We start from the raw sequence: 26,551 nt of genomic DNA on the forward strand, positions 1-26,551 counted from the left end.
CATGAGGATGTTTAATAAGTTCATAAAATCACAAATTTAACTGATGATTTGCTTCATAAAGGGTTTTTACCTCAAAACTCTGTTTTGGGGTGAAAACTGAGTTTTTCTATTATCATGTACAAATTCATGTAATTTTAATGTTTTCATATGTAATAAAGCTTTAGCTATAGCCCTTGGTCACCTTGCCAAAATCCAGCACTCCAGCTACTGCAAAAGAAACAAAATCATCCAAGCATCATGTTCATCAAATGACAAAAAGAGCCAAAACTGCAAAAAACAAGGTTTTTAAAGCAAACTGAATTCAACTTTAAGAAAGTGGGTTTTTTCTAAAATGAAAAATTAAATTCAAAATGTATATAAAGTGATCCTTTGTGTTAGAAGACCTCATTTGTGTTAAAGAGAGAGAGAAAGAGGAAAAATCGCATTTGAGGAGAAACAAGTGAAAGTTGCAGCAAGAAACTCTAGTTTTCATTGGTGCGACGCACCTGTCAAGCGCTACGCACTAGGCGCAGGATTTGCAAAGGAATTTTAACACACGCTACACACAGGAAGTGCGCTATGCACCTGGGCATTGGCGCGGCGCATCTGTCAGCTAAGCTCAAAAACTCATTCCATCAATTTTCCAAGCCTCCAAATTTGCAAACAACCTCTCTACAAGTAAGTACATCCTCCCATTTTCCCTAGCAAGAGATTTTGTCATCCTTGATGGTGAGGTGAGTGCTTATAAAATGAAACCCTAATTGCCTCAAAGTTGTGTTTTCAAAACTACCTAGGGTTTTTGTTATTCTTGCTGTTTTCACTCCCTTGTATGATTTTCCCACATCCCATCCCCCTGCACTAAATTTCCCTAATTCCCTTCCCCTTTCCCTCTCCCATTGACACTCACCTTACCCCCTATCACCAAACCCTAAGCCCTATACATAATTCCCACTATTCCCCAAACCCTAATTCCCTTTTCCTAAACCCTATCATTCCCTAAAAACCCTACTGCTATCATCAAAACCCTCCTTTGCACTTATACTATCAGTCAACCCTTTTAATCCCAAAAAGAAAACAACAATCACCTATACTTAAGAAAATCTCTTCATACTCATCATTCTACATTCTACATTTGCAAATATGGAAACAGATTCAGCTTATGAAAGGGATGAGGAAACTGTGAGTGATTCCTCCCAAGAGATTCATGCACCAAGAAAACCACATAAGGGAGGAAAACACATCCAGGAGGAGCCCACCACACTCACAGAGTTACTAGCTTGCCCTCTTGCAGTAACATGTTTTAAACATAAATCTTGCTACCAGTTTTGTGAGATGGTGGAGAGGGTGAAATACCACCATGAACTTGTCAGGCTATTTGTCCCTCATTTTCACAATGGCCAAGTGAATTTAGCAGGTGTTTCCTTCACTTTGACACCTGAAACCATAGCTGCAGCAACAGGTATTCCAAATGTGGGTGAACAGTGGAACAAAGGACAGCTTGTGGGAAAAGAGCATTATGAGCCTTATGTCAAGGCTAGTTATCAAAAGAAAATTAGTAAGGTCTTTCATTTCAGTTACCTACATGACACTTATGCTCCACTCATGAAGCTCATTATCAAATATTTCACTTGTGAAGGGAGGTTTTCTCACTTGTACATGTACCATGTTAGATTATTAATGCATTTCACTAGAGTAAGGATGATGAACCTCCCCTATTTCATATGTAGAAATATTGAGAAATGGACTACATTGGTGCAAAGGAAACCTCTTCCTCAACAGTTCAGTGGCCTTTATCATTTTTCATTGATCAAAATTGTTGTTTTGCATCAGCTGAGCTTGTTGAATATTTCTTGGGATACCTTCATTTCACATGAGGTTTTCAAAGGCCCTCAAGTGACCCCATCAGTGTTTCAAGAGGAAGAAGGGCCTTCAAATTAGCCAGAGGTTCATAAGAGTCAAACTAGAAGAGTGCCAGTATTTGTCACTTATGAAAAGGGCACAAGGAGACTATTTGCAGCTGCCAAACGAGTATTATCTCCACCTGGGGTGGAAGGGGTCTCGTTTCCTTCACTAGACAACAGGAAAATGCTATCTTCACCTGGGTTGAAAGGGGCTTTACCTTCTTCTTTAGCAAAGTAGGTACAGGAAAGAGGAAAGCAACCAATGCATGACGAAGGGCCTTCTGAAGGACAACACGGAGATTTCATTTTGATTGAGGACGAGGACATTGATTTAGGCTCACTCAAGGATGAGATCGTCAAGGAGTAGGAAGCTAAGATCCAAAGCCTATCACTTAACATTGAGAGGGCTAAATGGATCATTAATTACCTTGAGCAATAGAAAAAGCAACTGGATGACAAACAAACAATCATGGAGCTGCAAAACATAAGGGAAAACCGACAATTGGCAAAGAGAAGGAAAATCAAGCTAACTTCACTAGAGCAAGAAATAGAGGCCGATCAAGAATCATGGTTGGAAAGAGTCAATATCCACCTTGAGAAGTTGTTGGAAAAGACCAATAAGGAGAATAAAATGTTGTGCCACATGGCTTATCACTATTTGGCCTGAAACAAAATTTACAAGATAAGGATAAGAAGCCTAAAAGCCAAGTTAAAGAGAGCTTTGAGGAGCAAGAAAGAGAAAGATAAGCTCAAAATCTTGGCTGAAGCTTAATTACCCTAGCATATCACCTGGCATAGATCAATCATGCCAAATTTCAAGAAATTTGGTGAACTTTTTGACATTTTTGAATTTTTCAGGGAAAAAACAGGTTTTTCCGGCAAGTGCATAGCGCCATCGGTGCTCGCTTTTGATAGGGACCTTAATTTGAAGAAAACTTGGAATTTTTGGATTCCTTATGAAAAGTTATGCATGCTCAAAAATTACTAGGAAATTTTGACAAGTTTTGGACCTCCAAAAGGGCCAAAAACACCCAAAAAATGCCCTCTCTGCCACTTTTGGGCCACATAGGAAGCAGTCTTGGGAGATTGCAATTTTGGAGGGGTAAATGAACTCCAAATCAAAAAATTCAAGTTGCTCCAGAAAGTAGACTCACCAGGCTTTCAAAAAATCTATTCTACACCTAATTTGGACCTCGGGAAGCCCTCCAAAAGTATCTTGGAAAAATTGCTATGCACAGAAAACAGGGTGCTATGCATAGGATGAAAAAGTGCCAATTTTGCTCAAAAACTCTGTTTTTTGCCTAGTTTTCTTCTAGTTTGACTTTTTCTCTCTTATGGTCAAATTCATGATGTGACATGATGTAAATTGATGTACTATGATGTAAAAATGATAAAAATTGACTTGATAAGGTAGATACATCAGTTGTAGGTGGTTTAGAGTTGAACGAATTAGTTTCCTAGGTTTTAGAGGCAAGTTGTTCCACTCCCTATTTTTGTGTTCCTAGTTTAGATATGGTTGAAACCACCCCTATTCTCATGGATTCGACCCCTAATGGATAGCACAGGTGGTTTGGAGGTCTATATCATGTGTTTTTCAGTCATTTGTAAAGGTTGGACTCTTGTGGATGCATTGAGCACTATTGTACATCACTTCTGCAGTTTGGCAAGGAAATAAACCAGGGTTTTGCAACATTTTGTGGGATTCTTGTGGTAATGTGATTTAGCATTATTTTCTTCTCAGTTATTTAGTGATCTTATGTTTATGTGTTCCATCATCTCTTTTATTCTTCATAACTAAATGAATCAAGTGTAAAAGGTAGAATTCATTGATGTTTCAGTGCTCTGCCTTGGGGTTTATTTAGTTTTACATGTTTTCTACTATTTGAAGAGGACTCATGACTTTTGCATGCACTCTCCAACTCCTCACAAGTCTTTAGACTCACCATTACACTCATTTCAAAGTGCTAAAACACTTGCCCACCTCGCCCCACAGAAACCTCTGCAAATCTGTGTTGATTTCCTGGACCCAAAGCTACCTTCTCATCTGATCTAGCAACAAACCATTAAAATCAATCAAATTCCTCTAAGCAAGCATACCTAGCCTAAAATTATTTTTATATTGTTATGAAACCAACTCAAGAAAATATAGAAAAGATAGATCAACACCTTAGAATTCAGCCTCTTCGAGGGGGCAACCTCCTTTACATTACATAAATGAACAATTCTTGGATGATTCAAATGACAAAACCTCCTTTCTATATATAGGAGTCTAAGGAGTCACAATATAATCCAGCCGACCTAACAATAATAATATAAAGCCACAAAAATAACAATAGAGGGATTCTATGGGGCACAGTAATAACAATATGGGGGCAATAGGGGCACAACAATATTAATAAGGGGTATAACTACAATAGTAATGGGGTAATCACTAGTATTATAGGGACCCAACATGCCCCTCTCCTTCAAAAAAGTGTTGTCCTCAACGCTTGAGTAGTTCTGGATACTTCTGCATAAAATTCTCATCCTCCCATGTGGAATCTTCAGCGGATAAGTTCTTCCACTTGATAAGATACTCTGAAATTGATCGATTTCGTAGCTGTCGAGTTCTTGTTTCTGTGACTGCTTCCGGTTCCAATATAATTTTTCCTTCCTCGTCAAGTTCTGGCAATATTGTTTGAACTGGGAGCTTGTCGCCTATAACCTTCTTTAAACATGAAACATGGAAAACTGGGTGCAATCGAGAAGCTGCAGGAAGCTCCAATTTGTATGCCATAGTACCAATCTTTTGCAACACCTTGTACGGACCATAATACTTTGGTGATAATTTATTATCCTTCTTAGCTTGCTTGAGGGACATTTGCTTATATGGTTGTAGCCGTAGGAATACCCAATCACCTACATCAAAACTTCTTTCACTGCGATGTTGATCTGCCTGTTGTTTCATTCTATTTTGTGCCAACACGAGGTTATCCTTTAAGAGTTGGAGGACTTGTTGTTGATGTTCGATGTGATGTTCCACTGCCTGAACCTTAGAATTTTCTCTTAAATATGATGTGATGGATGGTGGTTGATACCCATAAAGTGCCATAAATGGGGTCATTTTTGTTGCTGTATGGAAGGAAGTGTTATACCACCATTCAGCCAGAGGCAACCATTTGACCCATTGTGTCTGTTTATCAGATACAAAGCAACGAAGATATCCTTCCAAACATTTGTTTACTATCTCAGTTTGCCCATCAGATTGAGGATGATAAGATGAGCTATGAGCTAACTGAGTACCAAGACAAGAAAATAATTCTGTCCAAAAATTTCCAGTGAAAATGGGATCTCTGTCACTTACAATAATCTTTGGGTTTCCATGTAGCTTTTGAATTGTTTCCATAAATGCAGTAGAAACTGTACTGGCTTTAAATGGATGTGATAATGCACAAAAGTGTGCATACTTGGTAAGTCTGTCAACTACCACCATGATGACACTCTTTCCCTCAGACTTGGGTAAACCTGTGATAAAATCCATTGAAACCTCCTCCCAACGTTGGCTTGGAATGGATAAAGGTTGTAATAGACCCGGTGTCTTAATTGTTTCAACTTTATTTTGTTGGCAAACCAAACATTCCGCCACAAACTTTTGAATATCTGATTTAAGGCCATCCCAAAAAAATTCCTTCTTAACCCTGTGGTAAGTTTTTAAAAATCCTGAGTGCCCTCCTAAGGGAGAAGTGTGCAATTCCATAAGAATCTTTTGTTTTAGCTGGGAATTCTTACAGAGGTATAAGCGATCTTTGTACCATAACGAATCATTTTGCCAGCTAAATGTATCAGACGTACTGGAATCTTGTTGTAACTTTCGAATAAGTGCCCACACTTCTTCGTCATTCTTCCATTCCTCCCTTGCTTCGTTTATCCAATCTGGTTGGATAATAGAAATGGCGCACAACAATGCTTCCACATCCTCATCCTTTCTTGAGAGTGCATCTGCCACCACATTTTGCTTCCCTTTTTTGTAGATGATTTCAAAGTCATAACCCAACATCTTTGTGACCCACTTTTGTTGCTCTTCAGAGGATAATCTTTGTTCTAAAAAGTATTTAAGGCTATCATGATCCGTTTTTACCTTGAAGTGTCTTCCCATTAGGTAGGGTCGCCATTTCTTAAGTGCATGGAGTATTGCCAACATTTCCTTCTCATAAATAGCTTTGCTTAAAAACTTTCCCTTGATTGGACGACTTTCAAAAGCAATGGGTCTTTCATCTTGCATTAAAACAGCACCAATTCCATTTCCTGAAGCATCACATTCCACAATAAAGGTTTTTGTGAAGTCCGGTGTAGCTAAGACCGGTGCTTGGCACATTGCCTCTTTAAGATGTTCAAAGGCCTTTGTTGCTTCCGGAGTCCATGAAAATGCATCTTTCTTCAATAATGTTGTTAGAGGTGCTGCTATTCTCCCATAATTCTTAACAAACTTGCGATAATACCCTGTCAACCCAAGAAATCCTCGCAGATGCTTTATGGATGTGGGGATTTTCCATTCCTTAATGGCTTTAATTTTGCTAGGGTCTACCTTAACTCCTTCATGAGATACAATATGACCCAAATATTCCACCTCCTGGACTCCAAAGAAACATTTGGATCTTTTTGCATATAATTGTTTCTCCTCCAATAGTTGTAGCACCCTGTCAACATGTTCAACATGATCCTTCCAAGACTTGTTGTAGATTAGTATATCATCAAAAAATACTAACACAAATTTTCTAAGGAATGGTTTGAAAATTGAATTCATCAAACCTTGAAATGTTGAAGGTGCATTGGTAAGGCCAAAAGGCATGACCAAAAATTCATAATGACCCTCATGAGTTCTAAATGCTGTTTTTGGAATGTCTTCAATCTTCATTCTGATTTGATGATATCCTGAACGAAGATCCAACTTGGTGAAGTAAATTGATCCATGCAATTCATCCAGTAATTCATCAATGACAGGAATGGGGAACTTATCTTTAATAGTGAGCTTGTTGAGCTCCCTATAATCTGGACACATGCGCCATGATCCATCCTTCTTGTGCACCAATACTACTGGAGCAGAGAAAGAACTTTGACTCGGTTGAATTATACCAGCCTCTAGCATTTCTGCAACCATACGTTCAATTTCACTCTTTTGGACATAGGGATATCTGTACGGCCTGATGTTTGGAGGAACACTTCCTGGAATCAGATGAATAGCATGATCATGATCACGCATAGGTGGGAGACCTTTGGGAGTCTCAAATACCTTGGAATGATTGTCCAGGACTTTTTGGAGATCTGGAGAAATAGATGATTCCAATGTGGAAACATCTAGCGAACATAATTGTGCAATTACACCTCTTTGCTCCTTTTTTAGAAGCTTTGTCATACCATTAGAGCTGATTATCTTTCCTGGTTTCCCTGCAATACCCCTTAATTCAACTTCCTTTCCTTCCGTAGAAAATTTGATGAAAAGTTCTTGAAAATTAAAAGCTATTGTACCCAAGGATTGTAGCCATTGGACTCCTAGTACAACATCAGCACCTCCCATTGGAATGGAAAGCATTGGGCTAGTCAATACATATTCTCCCATGGATAGCTTGATATTATGGCACTTTCTAGAGAAATTTATTGTTCCAAATCATCATTTGACACTCTGGTGCTGGATATAGGAAGCAATTCAATTCTTTTGCTACCTTACAATGAATAAAATTGTGGGTGCTTCCTGAATCAATCAACACTATTACCTTTTTCTTCTTGATTTGTCCTTCTATCTTGATGGTTTGAGGAGTGGTAATTCCCGCCAATGCATTACAAGATATGGTCGGATTTATTTGTTCTTCATCTAGGCTTTGTTCCTGGAGTATATCCTCTTCTTTTGACCTTTCTTGCTCCTTTTCTTCTTCCTCTTCACAATCTATGTAGAATAATTTCTTCTCAGCACACTTATGACCTTTAGTGTATTTGCTATCACAACTGTAACAAAGCCCTTTTGCTCTTTTTTCTTCCAATTGTTGTGGTGTCAACCTTATAGGTTGTGGAAGACTAGGGGCAACAACACTTCCGTCTTTATAGTTGTGAGTGGTATGCTTCCTAGTTGCCATAATTTTGCTTTCCATTTTTCTTGCTAACCTGAATGCCTTCTCTAATGAATCAGGTTCCCAAAGGCGAACATCATGTTGGATATTATCCTTTAAAGACCCTATGAACACATCAATCCTATGCTCCTCTGGAATATCTTTTACCCTTATGTTCAATTTTTGGAACTCCTCAATGTGCTCCATTATTGAACCCTTTTGTTTGAGACTTATCAATTGGCTAAAAAAAGTGTTGCTTTTTGTATCCTCATAATGTGCTATCAATTCTTCCGTAAAAATTGCCCAAGTGATAAATTGTTTACGAGAGCAAAGCCATTGATACCATACAAACTGATTTGGTTCCAAATATAAAGTTGCCATACGTACCTTTTGTGTGTTTTGCACATTATTGAGATCGAAGAATTGCTCCATCTGTAATATCCATGTGGCGGGATCCTTGCCATCAAACTTCCTCATATCGATTTTTGGAATATGGTGGGTCTTCGATCCAACATTAGAGTCTATGGAATCATGATTAACATTTCTTTTGTTCTCATCATGAGTTTCCTTTACTACCCTTTCACCATTAGTGACCCTTTCTTGTAGCAACTTCTTTAATTCTTCCATGTCTGTCTTCAAATCTATCTTCAAATCATCCATCTTAGCTTCTACGCCTTTCTTTAAACCATCCATCTTAGCTTCTACATCTTTCTTTAAACCATCCATCTTAGATTCTGTTCCTTTTTGTGCAAGTGACATTTGTTGCACTTGGTCTTGTAATTTTGATATATCATGTAGCATTTCTTCCTCTTCTTCATGAGTCATGCTAGAGCTTTCAGGTTCCTTACTAGGTGTTTGCATTTTCTTTCCTCGGGGCATCAGTTACCGATAATAATGCTTTACTATGCCCTTTGAATTCCTTCAAACCAAGCTTACGCAAAAATTTAAAAAAAACTACACACCTTTTTTCACTTTGTAGAAGCCTGATATTGAATCTGATGTATCTCTGTAATTTCGAATCATCCAGTTCTGAAATTGTGACCTATAGTAGCCTTCTATGTCCTCTTTCCAATGCCACTAGTCTGATCCAAATTGGATTCTCCAAGAAAGAGTTATGCACAATCTCCCACAGTGACTTGATTATAGACTAGTTCAGTAGAGCGAACTTGTATGAAGTGCCACATGTCACTGTTTCAACCTTTGAATCTGAAAATATATACAAGAAACTACAGTCCGTCCTCTTTCTGTACCTTCTTACGAAATTTCAATCCGATGCTCAGAAAGAAAGTTATGATGATTTTCCCCAGGTCACCTGTTTGGAATGTAATTCAGGAGTCTGCAAAAAGACCAACTTCCTCAGATCATATCTCCGCAAATATAATGCGAAAAGCTCTGAATTTCGGACCCAAGGTTCAGCGCGATTTCTTCTCAAATGGGTTTTTTTTGCAACTTCTGAAACGTCACAGAAAAAAGTTATAGCAAAAATTCCACGATGACCTGTTTGGAGCAGCGAAACCCTAGAATCCAAAGCTCTGATACCAAATGTTATGAAACCAGCTCAAGAAAAGATAGAAAAGATAGATCAACGCCTTAGAATTCAGCCTCTTCGAGGGGGCAACCTCCTTTACATTACATAAATGAACAATTCTTGGATGATTCAAATGACAAAACCTCCTTTCTATATATAGGAGTCTAAGGAGTCACAATATAATCCAGCCGACCTAACAATAATAATATAAAGCCACAAAAATAACAATAGAGGGATTCTATGGGGCACAGAAATAACAATATGGGGGCAATAGGGGCACAACAATATTAATAAGGGGTATAACTACAATAGTAATGGGGTAATCACTAGTATTATGGGGACCCAACATATATTAGTCATCTCAAGCCTTCCTTGATAAATTTTCATTGAGATTGACAAGGAGATAGCCCTCTCCCAACCTAGTAGGGCTAGCTACCAAGTTAAACGTGGTTTGATGTTACCCTAGACCTGCCTTTCTCAGCCTGAGGTAGATTTAGGTCCTAACAGACTAGATTGTATTTGGGCTGGTTAATCGCCATGTAGCAAGCTTGCGCTTGATACTGGACACCTATTGAGATAGAATATCATGCTTAACCTCAAGAAGTGTTTGTTTTTCATTCCTTTTGGGAACCTATTGGGGCATGTGGTCTGCAGACAAGGGCTGATCGTAGACCCCGCGAAGATCGATGTGATTTTGAACTTGGAAGCGCCAAGGAGTGTGAAAGAGCTGCATGCTAATCTGGGACATACAGGATATTACAGGAAGTTTATCAAAGGCTATGCCCAGATCACTACGCTAATGGAAAAATTGTTGAAGAAGGATGTCCCATTCTGCTAGAACGATGATTGTAAGAAAAGCTTGGATATAGTGAAAGAAAAGATGGTCACTGCGCCAATTCTAGTCTTCCCGAACTAAAAGAAAGAGTTTCATGTACATGTTGACGCATCATGTATAGCACTGGGGGCAGTTATAACACAAGATGGTGGAGAAGGATTGGACCACCCTGTCACATTTGCAAGTCGTAGATTATCCAAAGTAGAGAAGAACTATTCCACCACTGAGCATGAGGCGCTAGCTATGGTGTATCCGCTCTAGAAGTATCAACACTACTTGCTAGGAGGTCACTTTAAGATGTATATGGATCACTTCATGCTAAAGTACCTGGTCAAGAAGCCTATGTTGGGGGAGAAAATTTGTAGATGGCTCTTATTGTTCCAAGAATACGATTTTGAAGTTTTTGTGAAGCCTAGATGATTAAATGTGGGACCAGACCATCTATCATGCATCGAAACAGGGGAGGAACCTACTCATTTGGAAGATGGATTACCTGACACATAGCTCTTTGATGTGCACATCACGGATGGACATTTTGAGGATATAATACACTTTCTAACAAATGGAACTGTGCCAGAAGGATACTCTATCAAGCAAAAGAAGGAACTAGTGGTGCACGCATTAGACTTCTCTGTCATTGTTGGGTATCTATACAAGATGAGGAATGATGAAATTCTATGAAGGTATGTACCTAAGTTTGAACAAAGAAGCATCCTCATGGATGCTCATGGGGGCACCACAAGAGGACATTATGCAGGGAGAGGAACCGCGCAGAAGATTCTACGTGCAAGGTTGTGGTGGCTAGATCTTCACTAGGATTCAAAACCATATTGCAAGACATGTGATGTATGTCAAGGAACAGGCAGGCCATTGCAAAGCGATGAAATGCCTTTGAATCCACAAATGACATTGCAACCTTTCGAAAATTGGGCAATAGATTTTGTAGGACCCATTCAGCCTCAAGGGAAGACAGGCGAGAGGTACATTACCATTGTGATGGAGTATTTGGGCAAAAGCGCAGCCAGTGAAGGATTGCACGGGCGCAACTGCTGCGAAGTTTCTATTTGAGCATGTACTAACATGATCTGGATGTCCAAGGATCTTGATGAGCAATGGTGGTATGCACTTCCTGAATGAGACGATCAACACACTAACAGAGGAATTTCAGGTGTATCACCAAAAGAGCACACCTTATCACCCACAAGCTAATGGGACAATGGAGGCATTCAACAAAGTGCTTGAAAATACACTGGCCAAGGTATGCAATGCTTAGTGAAGTGATTGGGGCCTATGTTGCCTACAGTGTTATGGGCTTATCAAATGACATGCAACAAGCTGACGGGATAGACACCCTTTAGGCTGGTATACGAGGTTGAAGTGGTGATGCCTATGGAATACATCGTTCCTAGTCTATGCATCGCAACGCTCATAGGTATGATAGATCGCACAACCCTAGAAGAGAGGCTCACGCAATTGGATGAGCTTGAAGAAGAGAGATTTTTTATTGGATGTCATCAATAGGTCCAAAAGCGGCGTGAAAAATCGTGGCATGACCGACATATTAAGATGCACACCTTTAAGGTGAATGACTTGGTGTTGTTGTATGACAGTAAGTTTGATAAATTTCAAGGGAAATTCAGAATGCATTGGCTAGGGCCCTATGTTATTAAGGAGATTACCGACCGTGGCACGGTCTAGTTGGTTAAGTTGAATGGAAATCCCTATTATGAAACTAGCTCACAAAAAGATAGAAAAGATAGATCAACGCCTTAGAATTCAGCCGCTTCAAGGGGGCAACCTCCCTTACATTACACAAATGAAAAATTCTTCGATGATACAAATGACAAGACCTCCTTTCTATATAAAGGAGTCTAAGGTTTCATAATATAATCAGAGCTGACATAATAATAATAATGTAAGGGCACAATAATAACACTAGTGGGCTTCTATGGGGCACAATAATAACAATATGGGGACTACATGGGTACAACGATATAATAAGGGGGTTGTACTAATAACAATAAGGGGTTACACTAGTAGTATAGGGGCCTAACATGCCCCTCTCCTTCAAAAAGTGTTGTCCTAAATGCTTGAGTAGTTATTGATGCTTCTGTATAAAATTCTTGTCCTTCCATGTGAAATCTTCAACAGCTAAGTTCTTCCACTTGATGAGATGCTTTGAAATTGATCGATTTCGTAGTTGTCGACTTCTAGGTTCTATAAATTCTTCAGGTTCCAATATACTTTTTCCTTCCTTGTCAAGTTCTAGCAATATTGTTGGAACTGGGATATTCGGCAACTTTTGAATGAGTTCCCACCCTGCTTCGCCATTCTTCCATTCATACCTTCCTTTGTTTATCAAATTCAGTTGGATAATTGTACCAACCTCTACCATTTCTGCAACCATATGTTCAATTTCACTCCTTTGGGCATATGGATATCTATAAGGCTTGACATTTGGAGGAACACATCCTGGAATAAAATGAATAGCATGATCATGATCACGAATACATGGGATACCTTTGGGAGTCTCAAATACCTAGGAATGATTGTCCAAGACTTTTTAGAGATCTGGAGAAATACATAATTTCGATGTGCAAACAGTTAGTGAACATAATTGTGCAATTACGCCTCATTGTTCTTTCTTTAGAAGCTTTGTCATTCTGTCAGAGTTGATTATCTTTCCTGGTTTCCCTGTGATACCCCTTAATTCAACTTCCTTTCCTTCCGAAGAAAATTTCATAAAAAGTTCTTGAAAATTAAAAGCTATTGTACCCAAGGATTGTAGCCATTGGACTCCTAGTACAACATCAGTACTGCCCATTGGAACAGAAAACAATGGGATATTCAATACATATTCTCCCATGGATAGCTTGATATTATGGCACTTTCTAGAGCAATTTACGATTCCTCCACTTACAACCGTCACTTGACACTCTGGTGCTGGATCTGGGAAGCAATTCAAGTCCTTGGCTATATTACAATTAATAAAATTATGGGTACTACCCGAATTAATCAACACTATTACCTTTTTCTTCTTGATATGTCCTTCTATCTTTACAATTTGAGGAGTGGTAATTTCGATGAATGCATTACAAGATATGGTTGGATTCATTTCTTTTTTCTTTGGGGTTGGTTCCTAGTGAGTATCCTTTTCTTTCGATGTTTCTTGATACTCTTCTTCCTGATATTTCATTTTTTGAACCTTCTTCTTCTTGATATGTCCTTCTATCTTGAGAGTTTTGGGAGTGGTAATTTCTTCCAATGCTTTACAAGATATGGTCGGATTCATTTCTTGATGCTCGATGTGATCTTTCACTTCTTGAACATTTTTCTTCTTGATATGTCCTTCTATTTTGATAGTTTGAGGAGTGGTAATTCTGGCCACTACATTACAAGATATGGTTGGATTCATTTGTTCTTTCTCGATGTGATCTTTCACTTCTTGAACCTTTTTCTTCTTGGTATGTCCTTCTATCTTGAGAGTTTGAGTGTTAATTTCTTCCAATGCTTTACAAGACAAGGTCGGATTCATTTCTCAATGCTCAATGTTATCTTTCACTTCTTGAACATTTTTCTTCTTGGTATGTCCTTCTATCTTAATAGTTTGAGGAGTGGTAATTCCGGCCAATGCATTATGAGATATGGTTGGATACATTTCTTCATTCTTGATGTGATCTTTCACTTCTTGAACCCTTTTCTCCTTGATATTTCCTTCTATCTTGAGAGTTTGAGGAGTGGTAATTCTTGCCAATGCTTTACAAGATATGGTCGGATTCATTTCTTCTTTCTCTAGAGTTGGGTCCTAGAATATATCCTCTTCTTTTGATGTTTGTTGATCATTTTCTTCTTCCTCTTCATACTCTATGTAAAATAATTTCTTCTCAGCACACTTATGACCTTTACTGCATTTGCTATCACAATTGTAACAAAGCCCTTTTTCTCTTTTTTCTTCCAATTGTTGTGGCGTAACCCTTGTAGGTTGTGGAAGGCCAGGAGAAACAACACTTCCATTATTATAGTTGTGAGGGGTAGACATCCTTGTTGCCATAATTATACTTTCCATTTTGTAACAAAGCCCTTTTAGTCTTTCCAATTGTTGTGGTGTTGCTCTTTGTATCCTCATAATGTGCTATCATTTCCTCCATGAAAATTTACCACGTAACAAGTTGTTTACGAGAACAAAGCCCTTTATACCATAAAAATTGATCCAGTTCTAAATATGAATATGCGATACATATCTTTTGTAACAGTGGTACACAATGTAGATCAAAATATTTCTCCATCTGTAGTATCCAATTTACCGGATCATTGCCATAAAACTTCCTCATATCACCTTTTCTTGATTTCAGGAGCTCGATCTTGAAATGACTGTAACTCTGTACTTTCGAATCCTTAAGTTCTGAAATTGTGACCCGCAGTAGATCTCTATGTCATATTTCCAGTGCCACCAGTCTGATTGAATTTAGATTCTCCAAGAAAGAGTTATGCACAATCTTCCAAGATGACCTGATTATAAAACTTTTCAAAAGAGAGAATTTGTATGAAGTGCCACATGTCATTGTTTCGACCTTCGGGTCTAAAAAATATGCAAAGGAAACTACAATCCGTCCTCGTTTTGCAACTTCTTACAAAATTGCAATCTAATGTTCAAAACAAAAGTTATGATGATTTTACCAAGGTCACCTATTTGGAATGTAATTCAAGAGTTTGCAAAAAGACCAACTTCCTCAGATCATATCTCCACAAATATAGTGAAAAAAGTTCTGCAATTTAGACTCGAGGTTCAGTGTGATTGTTATAGACATTTTTGGGCACTACAACCCCAAGCATGAAATTTCCATAAACCAAGGGCTCCTAAGTCCCTAAAAGTGTTGTTCTAACCCCTAAAGGAACAAGGTCAACTGATTACAGCTTCTCCCAGAAGTTCTCCATGAAAAACTGCTCAGAACAGGTCAAAACAGGATCATTTCAGCTGCTCCATAGGCAAAGTGCGTTGCATATCACCTAAATACATTGTGTGGGTGCGTTGCATTTCAAAAAGCCCTTCTATGGGGTGCTATGGACGAGAAGTGACAAATGGCAGTGTCATTCCGCGAGGTGGAGAGGCATGGAAACTTCCAGAAACTTCTCCTCTGACACTTGCCTCTCTGAATTCAACCAAGGATGAGTAAGAGATCACCAATCTCCAAGTGGAAGAAAGAACTATCAGAGGGAATACAATAATCAAATCACAAGCTGACTCATCTCCCTTACAGATATCTATATATGGATCCCTCATCCCAAAGATCCAGAGGCTGTAATTTTGCATATTGTAAGGAATTGTTGTTGGTTTCTTGAGACAACATCAGATTGTTGGGTGATCTAAGCTTTGTATGAGATGAAGAGGGGCTTCCTTGCTAAGAGGATGATGTTGGGTCAGAACAACTGGTTGTAACTCCCTTGGCTCTTTCTTGTTTATCAATAAAAGCTATTCAAGTTTTCCTCCATACTCTTATGTCATTTATGTTTTATGCATTTGTATGGTCAATTTACATCTGATCCTAGATTGTTTATGATTATAGATCCATGTTCCTCTATAGTGCTATGCTACTGTGATCTTACAGGTACTCTGTGAAGCTGGGCGTACAAGGGAGCAAGTAGCGAAAGACTATCAAGAGAGAGAGGAATCGCACTAGGAGATTAGCGCAAGACAGAGGTTGGTCTTCTTTGTTCTTCTCTCATCTATATTTCATAAAGGAAAAACGAAAGTAGCTTTACTTTGTTTGTTTCTAAGGTAGCTACCACACCTTAGTGGGATAAGCAGTTCTGTGTAGACACTTTTCCCTGTAACAAAATGGCGACTCCGCTGGGGACGAATTAGTTTGTTTGTTTATCTTCCTTGTTGTCTATTTTATAAACTTACAGACGGAGCCTGAAGTCGAGCCAGGTAGCTTTCGAACTGCATTTGCTATGCAAATGCAAAGTAGATAAATGCCGCTTCAGTCAATCTCCAGGATTTGTTTATAACTTAAACAACTGATTCACAAACTCTCTGATTGCCCCTTGTGGTAGCTCTCAGAACCTCCTTAGATCTACCCCTGATTGTTGCATTACTGATTACCATTTTCTCGGCCAAAACCCATGAACTGAACTACAAACTGTGACCCGGAACCCAAGCAAAGTCTCGTCTCTGGTCCAGCGCAGGTATTGTTCTGTGAATCTGAAATTCAGCGCACTTCCCGAGTGTAGTAGGTGCGCTGCATTTCAAATTCCCTGTGTTACAGGTGCGCTGATCAGACTAGGCATTGTTCAGTTTTGGTTTCTGTGATTCATTCTTTCCAGTTCTATTCATGAATTTTGCTGCCTGTAATCAGTATATCTCTGTTTGAAACCCCTTTTCCTTGCTATTATTCCGCCTCCGTTGTACAAAAGAACTGTAAATGTTTTTGTGTATTTGTTGAGTCATTTTCAGTTCTCCTTTGCAAAAAGTAACGTAATCGTACTGTCATCCTTTGATTTGAAAGTGTCGCAAGTGTCGTTTTTAGTCATAGGAAAGAGTTTGGTTGCTGTAGATAGTCGATTATCCTGTTACTATTGTATTTGGTCTGAATTTGTAATTTTTCTAGTGTCGAAAGCAAGTATTCATTTCCAAATCGTAAAGTGTTGTGATTGTCTCCATTTCTGATTTCGAAAAGAAACTTGTTAGTAATTGTCGCTTGAAAAGTAATTCAGATTTGTGCATTAGCTTTCTTTTTACCATTCACATACTAAGAAAGCCGAAAACAAATACATGCATGTGCATTTGCATTTAGACTGTTTGATTGGTTTGATTTAGGACTGTGCATTTAGTGTGTGCTCTTTGCTCTTTGTGAAAGAATACTGTCTCTCTTTCCTTAGTAGCTAGGATTTTCATTGCACAAAGAAGATAAAAGACTATATATCATCTTAGATTGTATTTTAGGAATTATACATCTACATCTCGCGGTGAACCTGAAAGGCAAATTTCTTAAACAAGATCAACTATAAAATAAATTCAATGAATCTAACAACGCTTTGGAACCTAACGCACAACATTTAGAAGTCTAGGCTAGAGACGTATTTCGACGTCGTAAAGCCCGGTAACTGTTGTTCTCACTGATGGTTGGGTGATTCCTCCACTTTGAGACGATAAGTGCCAGTACGGACTTGTGCTCCCACGTACCGTCGAGTATATTTTGGGAGACCACAATAGGCTTAATCCTTTATCCATAGGAAGACGTGTCTGTCGCCCTATCGATCGCAATGCACTGAACACAGCATTCGGGAAGATTGACTGCCGTACCGTAAAAAGCATTCTGCAGTTTTGCGATTGGTTTGGTAATCCCTCTACCTAGATTTCCAGAGTAGTCCCTTTCGTTCCTTTTCAGACTCCTTAATGGAAAAGGTCCATATGAGCACTTGTCACTTCAGGCTCATTAAAAATCGAAGGCGACTAGAGTCATCTTTTGTTTTTTCTCGACTCTTAAAAATTGAAAAAACAATTTGTTTCAAAGCGTCTAAAATTTATTTTAAACGGAATAATCATCACCTTTTCCTATGTTGATCTTAGGTTGAGAAAATGGAACCCACCAACCAAGGAATTCCCCTTGGAGGAAATCCTAGTCCCTTCTCCTCTTGGGGAGATGTTGGTGCACCCCATATGACCACATTGTCGCTTCCAGGATTGACAATCGGCTTGCCCATATGGCTCTTCTCAACCTCTGTCGCTCAGAACACTGCAATTCCTGAACAATCGAGTCAACAACTAGACGAATCCAGAGTTACCCACCAACCTTCTACTTCCTCCAATTCTTCCTCTCCTACTTCTTCTTCGCTTGATGGGGTTGGTAAAGCCAAAAATCAAGTACCTGAGAAGAAGAAAGAGAAGAAGAAGAAGGAGCCAAAAGCGAAAGGGGGCAACCAAGCGTCGTCTAGCGAAAATCCACACACTGCACCGACCAGGCCTAAATCGCCCAATGTCCATTTGCAAAGGAGACCACTATCATAGAGATTGTCCTTGCATCCCTCAGATCTTAAGGGACTGGCCTCGTCGTTTTCACAACCCGGTGTCGTCAACCTCTGATGATCATGTTGAAAGCACACAGTCGACTAGTGAAAGTGAAGCCCCATGACAAAAAGGAAAATATAGGTTTCCTTGTAAATTGTGCGAAGGCGACCATGCCGTCCACCGTTGTCCCTTCTTAGACGAGGCTAAAAGAGTTTTGGATGATCGTTCGGTCTCACCGTTACGACTTCCTCCTGGATATAAAAAACTCTTGCCGAGTCTGTCACTAGTTGAAAAGCCGGCTAACCCGCTCAGGTGGTCGGCCGAAGCATCTATCATTGAAGACAAACCATCTGAACCCATGCCAGACGAAAGTCAAAAGGTCGAGGCGGCAGTTGACCCGGTCTTGCCTTCAAAGGTTCCATCTTCAGATGATATAGTCACAGAAGAGAATAAGGATGACACCGTCCAAATTATTTTTGTAAGCATAGGCTCCGATGAACATGGGGGAAATTTACCCGTTCCTTTACCGCGGGAAGGAAGTTCGTCAGAGTCGTACCTGGCCGTCTATTCGGTCCCACCTCCAAGCAACCTAGTTGTCTCTTTCGACTGGAATCAACTAGGCAGACCCCGTTTACCAGCTAGTATACCATTTCGAATTATTGCTCAAATATATAGAATGGTTATGGCTGGTACCATCATAGATGAAGGGGCTTCTGTGAGTATCGTTTCCTCGACTGCTTGGAAAGTGCTTGGTTCGCCATCGCCTTTGCCTGAGATGAGAAATATAACAGGCTTTGACAAAGGAACCAGTCGACCGTTAGGGATCCTTCCCAATGTACCCATAACATTGAGAGGGAAAATCGTTCACATGAACGTAATGGTAGTTCAAGGACCCCTGGACTATAATCTACTCCTTGGACGAGACTATATTTATTGCATGGGAGCCATTGTCTCATCACTCTTTAGAGTTATGTGTCTTCCGCACGAAGGAAGAGTGGTCAAGCTCGTAGACTAGCTTTCATTTCCCAGATCACACAGAGCAAATAGTCATATGCCATCCCTGAATGGTCTTTTCACACAAGGAATGTCTCATCAATCTCCAGTCCATCCACCCGATGAGCGCGAGTGATTCGAGGAACATGACTGAAACCCAGGGGGCATGCACCCTGGTCTGCTTCGGTAGGAAAACTTCGGGTATAGGGTAGGTTTCTGCGAGAGATATATGACTGGACTGTACTCCCGTCCGTGATTGGAAGAGGGGGTTAGACTAGAATAAGATTCTCTTGTCAAAGTTATGTGAGTGGATTGTCTCACCTTTGTCTATTTCGGTAGACATCGACGAGGAAGTGCTTTGTTTGCGCTGTGAACAAAACAATCTTTGGTAACCTGAAAGAGGTATACCTTTCCTGATAAAACAAATGTTTTGTCGGTAGAACAAAAGGTGACCTTGAAGCTTTATTTTATACCTGGGGGCATGCAAACCTTTTGGCATGCAAGCGAAGAGCGACTATTTATTTTTTAAAATTTGTAGGTCCTCTAACCCTTTAAACTCTAAGGATTGGTCGTTTCCTAACTTGCATAAAGAAAGGATGTGGGGCAAAACTCTAAAAGTTGCCATTTTTAAATGGGACATTCTTATTATACGACTGGATTAATCGAGAAGTTTTAGTGCATAGTTCAAGCTCGTTAAAAAATAAACATAAGCCATGAGCAAACGTTTCCCCCCTCATTTAAGCTCATTAAAAATGAACTATTTCCCGGTAAATAACCATCATGAATGTAGTACTTCAGCCTTTAAAAGCCTTGGTCGTGTTCTCATCATCACCTCCACTCTATATTGGCCAATCATTCACCTCCATTTGATTGTTTACCCCTTTTAAGGAACAGCTGCGAAGAGTGATCTCACTAGCCATCCTTGTAACACTGTCGTGATTGGAAAATTCCAAACCTTACCTGGAATCAGCTGCTACCCAATTTTATCACTCGTTCCTCAAAAGACGAGTCTCCTTTAAGCTCTTTTCAACTGACTCGTAAAATATGAAAAGATTGTCGAGCCATTGGCCTCTCCAGCTCGTTAAAGGGACCGGAAGTGCTATCCCTCCTTTAGATTTTAATATTTTTGGACCTGAGGGATTATTACACAAAAGATCGAGCGCTTGTTTTGTTCGGCCTGTTAAAAGTATCGAAAATTCATCCCTTCTGTATTGTTTTATACTTTTTCGGACTTAAGGGATTAGATGACGAAAAAGCAATTTTGGAGTTTCCTTTACATTCCTTTTCAGACTCTCTAAAATTGAAAAGGACCGAGTTATCTTTGTCGTTAAACTCGTTAAAACTTAATAGCGACAAACTTGTCCATAGCAGACAAGAACGAGTTTCACTATCGCTAGGCTCGTTAAAACATAGCGATGGGTTTGCCCAAAGGGAAAATTATAGAAAAAGCATATGTTATCCTCCTCAAGCTTGACAAAAATAAAGAGGTACTGGTCAGCAATGACTGGGGAAAAATTGGGAAGAAAACTTGAAGAAACTTTTTTGGTAGCAAGTCGCTCTTGAACATGACACTTTCACTCCGCATCCAAGTCGGGTTGGGTTGTTTCATTCACCGGTCACATAACCATGGTCCCATCACACCATCCACATTTGGGGTTAATGCTACCAGTCCATCACGTCAGTGTCACCGATATGTTCAAGAGAATTCATTCAGAGAATTCACCTGTGTCTCACCCGCTACAATACATTTACACTCCATTCTTTCATGACTGCCACCCTGAACCTTATGTCATCAGATTGTTTTCACCTCTATTAAAATCATTTGCTCCGTTCCGTGTCATTGATGTGGGATTCATTAAGGCCCTCCTGTGACGGATCTCTTCTTGTCGACATCAGCTCATTATCCAAGAACTCGATCTAGGAACACCCCATTCAGTACTTTGAAGCTTGCATGCCTCAATGGCAAGTTTTTCACTTCCAGTGACAGGTTTATATCAATGACCTTCGACCGAAAGATTTTGCGTGGTGTTCGACGCCAAGTCCTTTATTCACACCACGTGAATTGTACTGCAGTACCTTGAGGGTCATTATCATTATCGGTGATTCCTCTCGCGCCTGTTAATAGCTTACATCATTGGCTGGTAATCAGGCGATGTCTTTCCATGTTCAACTCCAGAACATCTCTCACATGGATAGACTTGTACTTCGAGTGAAGATCGAACGAGATTGAAGACCCCGAATCTAGTTTCATCCATCCGGGCTGCGATATATATTCAGGGAAATAAAGACATCAAATGTACATCATTGCTGCACAGATAATCGTCCAATCAAAGGGATGATGACTCTACCAGAATCATCAGTCTACACTCAGACGATTGTTTGTCCTATGTACATGAAAATGAATTTATAAAGCTAAGCATGGGAATGCCCGCCTCAGCTAGATCATGAAAATATTATGAAGATAATGTATTGTATTGTATCTTATTACAGGTCTCCTCCCAGCTTGAAAGAACTTCGGATCCTCATAGTAAAGCATTTCACCCGACATCAAAAGATTAATGACCTCATGCTTTAGGGGGCAACTGTTATAGACATTTTTGGGCACTACAACCCCAAGCATGAAATGTCCATTAACCAAGGGCTCCTAAGTCCCTAAAAGTGTTGTTCTAACCCCTAAAGGAACAAGGTCAATTGATTACAGCTTCTCCCAGAAGTTCTCCATGAAAAACTGCTCAGAACAGGTCAAAATAGGATCATTTCAGCTGCTCCATAGGCAAAGTGCGTTGCATCTCACCTAAATACACTGTGTGGGTGCGTTGCATTTCAAAAATCCCTTCTATGGGGTGTGATGGGCGAGAGGTGACAAATGGCAGTGTCATTCCGCGAGGTGGAGAGGCATGGAAACTTCCAGAAACTTCTCCTGTGACACTTGCCTCTCTGAATTCGACCAAGGATGAGTAAGAGATCATCAATCTCCAAGTGGAAGCAAGAACTATCAGAGGGAAGACACTAATCAAATCACAAGCTAACTCATCTCCCTTACAGATATCTATATATGGATCCCTCATCCCAGAGATCTAGAGGCTGGAATTTTGCATATTGTAAGGAATTACTGTTGGTTTCTTGAGACAACATCAGATTGTTGGGTGATCTAAGCTTTGTATGAGGTGAAGAGGGGCTTCCTTGCTGAGAGGATGATGCTGGGTCGGAACAACTGGTTGTAACTCCCTTAGCTCTTTCTTGTTTATGAATAAAATCTATTCAAGTTTTCCTCCATACTCTTGTGTCATTTATGTTTTATGCATTTGTATGGTCAATTTACATCTGATCCTAGATTGTTTATGATTATAGATCCATGTTCTTGTATAGTGCTATGCTACTATGATTTTACAGGTACTCTGTGAAGCTAGGCGTACAAGGGAGCAAGTAGCGAAAGACTATCAAGAGAGAGAGGAATCGCACTAGGAGATTAGCGCAAGACAGAGGTTGGTCTTCTTTGTTCTTCTCTCATCTATATTTCATAAAGGAAAAACGAAAGTAGCTTTACTTTGTTTGTTTCTAAGGTAGCTACACACCTTAGTGGGATAAGCAGTTCTATGTAGACACTTTTCCCTGTAATAGTGATTTCATCTCAAATGGGTTTTTTTGTTTACTTCTGAAACGTCGCAGAAAAAAGTTATAGTGAAAATGCCATGATGACCAATTTAGAGCAACAAAACCCTAGAATCCAAAGCTCTGATACAAATGTTATGAAACCAGCTCATAAAAAGATAGAAAAGATAGATCAACGCCTTAGAATTCAACCTCTTTGGGGGGGCAACCGTATTTACATTACACAAATGGACAATTCTTCGATGATACAAATTACAAGACCTCCTTTCTATATATAGGAGTCTAAGGGTTCATAATATAATCAGAGCCAACATAACAATAATAATGTAAGGGCACAATAATAACACTAGTGGGCTTCTATGGGGCACAATAATAACAATATGGGGACTACATGGGTACAACGATATAATAAGGGGCTTATACTAATAACAATAAGGGGTTACACTAGTAGTATAGGGGCCTAACAATCCCTTGGAAAGGTGAATGGCAGTCGATTGAAGCCATACACAAGTGGCTCGACCATCTGACTAAGCGACAAAAGCACAGTCTTAGCACTCCAGGCAGCTGAAAGGAAGCACATGACTATAAACTACACTGCTTGGGTTGGGGAGCTGCTCGATTTCAGGACTGCGCGAAGCAGCGAAGTGTCACAGGGTCCATGACAATGTGAAGACAGTTGTGCTAGCGTGCAGGTCTGCCAGAAAGTGACCGTTAAAGTCAGTATTCATGATTTGATGGTCGGTTTGAGGCCAAATGGAGCGGGCGGCAGGAATTTAAGGTAAATTTTATGGCTTAGATTCTTGAAAATCTATCGTCAATCTAGCATTAATGGGCTGAATGTGGGGGGAATGGTTGGATTTGAATTTTAAAAAACCCTATAAATTACAGGTATTTGTCCAACGAAAAACACTTGGTATTTTAAAAATTTAGTTGTTGCGCTATCAGCTATGTATGGACCTTTCAAATTTTGAGGCTTTGAGATCATGTTTAGTGTTTGAGAGATTGTCGAAGGAGATGAAGGACCTCCTGACCAGAATGATGTCGACACCCGAGGAAGCCGTGAAGGAAATTTTGGTAGTAGAAGCCCCAAAGGGTGACAGAGTAATAGTTGAGGTCCCTAAATCACCCAGAACATCGAGATCTAAGAAGGATAAGCAGACTATGATCCAGATGTGCGTATCACCAAGAAACCCATAGAGGGCCAAGCTCACCTTGCAGAAAAAGGGGAAGGCCATTAATCTGGAGACTAACGAGGAAGAATATTAAGAAATACTGGTGGATGAGGAGGACACGGAAATGGAAGTTGAAACCCAGGGTGCGGACCCTATTACTAGGTTACCTGAATATGTTCCTCTGCGCAAGGGTAAATCCATGGCTTCAAAGGACATAGACGAGGGAAAGAGCTCCGTGCAAACTCCGTTGCTCCTAGATGACCTTGTTTTTTTGGGACCGCACTTAGGGAGAGTTCCTATACTGAAATTTGAATATTGGGACCTCGCAGATCACGAGAAATTTCTACATCTAGTGATTGAGCAACTAATGCATTGACGGAAGTATGTGACTGCTGAAATGATTGAATTGGAGCCGTGGACATGGCTCAAGGGTGTAGAGAATGCCAGGTTGATTAACCTTCTCTAAGTGCCACATTACCATCGCGCCCTAGTGACCGTCTTCTTCATCAGGAAAATGCTCTTCTTGGTGCATGATGGATGTTTGTGGTTGGAGGAGACCATTCCCATCACAAATCACTTCATTCATTGGATCACACAACTGCCTTACTCAGGGGAGGATCCAGCCAATATATCAGAACGCAAAGGTGGCAAGTTGGCCCTCGTGGAAGCAATGAAGAATAAATTCAAGTTGGAGAAGAAGAAGCAAGGATATGCCATCTCAAGTATTAATAACCCTGTAGTCAAAGTAGTGATGCAAATACTAGCAGGGAAGGTGATGCAGAAATGTCGTACAGATGAGCTGCCCGCACTTGTGATTCCACTAGTAGCCCAATGTGCTAAAGGAGTCCAGTTCAACTAGGTGAATTATCTTTACAGCGAGTTCCTTGGGAACTATCGTGAGGCACAGGAGCAAGGAAAAAAATTTCACTACGCATGGCTCCTACTATCAATTGTACTGGTGGCCTGGGAGCTTCCAGAAGATAGCCAATTCCCTTCGGTCGTGCCGGACATTCCAGAGGCAACGAAGTATGCTTCGCTGTGGGAAACCAAGGACACGCAACACATAAAAGAAAGAAATATATTTTCAATCTTAATGGAGATGAGAATCTAGATGGGGATCAATTGCAATCTGTGGTTGTCACCCATACTATATGCCAGTTTGCAGAGCTTTGCAGAGTTCAAAGTGGATTTCCACCATGTTTTTATTAGGGTGAAGAAGGACCCCGCGAAGACGTGGCGTAACTTACCATATCTGGCTATTGATGATGTGATCTTTGCAGTCCTCGAGTCTTGGCTGTCAGAGTGGCAGACTCCAGAAGGCTCTGTGGTGGAAACGGAAAAGTCTGCCATGCAGTGTAAGAAGGAAGAAACAAAGCTCTGAATAGTGCCGCTAGCTGAGAAGCACATAAAACAAGCAGTGGAGACTAAGGCCCAGGTAGAGCGCGACAGCATGAAATTGGAGGAACAACATGAAATAGGAGGAGAAGAGCGTGAAGGACAAAAGTCACATTTACCTGAGGCTGAGGTAGAAACAGAGACAGAATAAGGTGGTGCGGACCCGCAAACGAAGTCCACCCAACTCAAGTATCTGTGCCCGCAAGAGAAGGCACCCTCGCGGAAGAAAACCAATGCTTCAAAGACATCCTTGGAACCAATCACCCTCATTGAGGGGGATTTGCACGATATCAGAGAAACAGTAAGGGATGTCACCACGGAGGACCTCCAACAGTTTGAAGAGTAGTAGCAGTTAGTATTGGGGGCTCTCCAGACAGAGTTGTAGGAGTTGCAAGTTCGCACTCCACAAGCTGGCACAGTCTCCACCGGCTTCGCCATTGACACTTCAGCTGCCGAAGAGATGTTTTGCATAATGGTGACTAACACGATATTTCTACCATATGGAGCACTCACCATAGAGAATGAGACCAACAGGCCCATGGTCAGCAATCTAAAAGGGATAGGATTAAATATGGTTGTGCTCCCTCACTAGACGCTTTACCTCTTGCAGGATGGAGTCACCGTAGAACTTTGGGCCCAAGGAGTTACGCTCTACAGGTGATGAGCTAGAACTGCATCAACATCGAGTAGTTGGGCCTACAACGCAATGAGGCAATGGTGCAGAATAAGAAAATAATGTAGGTAGTGGAGGAAGCCTGCCGAGTGGTCCCGGAGTTGGACATTCAGGCAGAAGAACTGATAGAGGCGCGCATCCATAAGTTGGCCATAAGGGTACATGACACTTGAGCAGAGATGGCCCAGGTTCAATTGGAGCTGAACCTACATATCACAGAATTGCAGTTGTGGGCTCAGCCCTTTGGAAGTCAGGGAACATCGTACCATCATTGTTACAACAACAATAGCAGTGGTTGACAATACAGTGGCAGACTACATGCAGCTTTTTGAGCAGTCATTTGAGGTCCTAACCACCTTGCAAGAGGACTCGAAT

This window comes from Pinus tabuliformis, chromosome 1_2, assembly GCF_031772625.1.
Source record: "Pinus tabuliformis cultivar Carrire ecotype Pingquan chromosome 1_2, CPIR1, whole genome shotgun sequence".
Classification (NCBI taxonomy): Eukaryota; Viridiplantae; Streptophyta; class Pinopsida; order Pinales; family Pinaceae; genus Pinus; species Pinus tabuliformis.